At 69.5% G+C, this 334-nt stretch overlaps 1 protein-coding gene across 2 annotated transcripts in view; it reads left to right on the top strand.

Moving 5' to 3' along the window:
* The first annotated feature begins 116 nt into the window (after nt 1-116).
* Nucleotides 117-334, top strand: part of CEP55 (centrosomal protein 55) — a 32,514-nt gene continuing 32,296 nt past the window's right edge. The window contains exon 1 of one of the 2 annotated variants that reach the window (XM_019502622.1): nt 117-217. The gene's annotated coding sequence lies outside the window, so the exon portion shown is untranslated. The other variant, XM_019502623.1, reaches the window with a different exon arrangement.

Raw genomic sequence — 334 nt, 5'->3', positions numbered from 1 at the left:
CTAGCCCCAGTTCTATCTCTGCCTTGGCCCACCCCACCGGACCCTGCCCCACCCTGCTGCTGCTGCTCCTCCCACCACCCGGCTCCCTTACCCCTTGGCCTCTCCAGGACACCGTAGCGCTACCGCAGGTAGTGACGTGACCCGGAGCGGAGATGACGTTACTGGTACCGCGGGATTCAAACTCTCGGAAGCTGGAGCGGGACCGGTCCGACGGCAGGTGGGTGTGTCGCAGGCTCAGTCCTGGTGGCAGCGGGTCCCGCCCGGCCCGGCCCGAGTCCGCTGCTGCCGGGGGCTGGGCGAAGCGGGGGCGGCGAAAGGTCCCTGTTGTGGCAGG

The sequence above is a fragment of the Gavialis gangeticus genome, unplaced genomic scaffold, assembly GCF_001723915.1.
Source record: "Gavialis gangeticus isolate Ggan-Ray unplaced genomic scaffold, GavGan_comp1, whole genome shotgun sequence".
Lineage (NCBI taxonomy): Eukaryota > Metazoa > Chordata > Crocodylia > Gavialidae > Gavialis > Gavialis gangeticus.
Note: the sequence above shows the minus strand (reverse complement) of the source record. Positions and strands in the feature narration are given on the sequence as shown.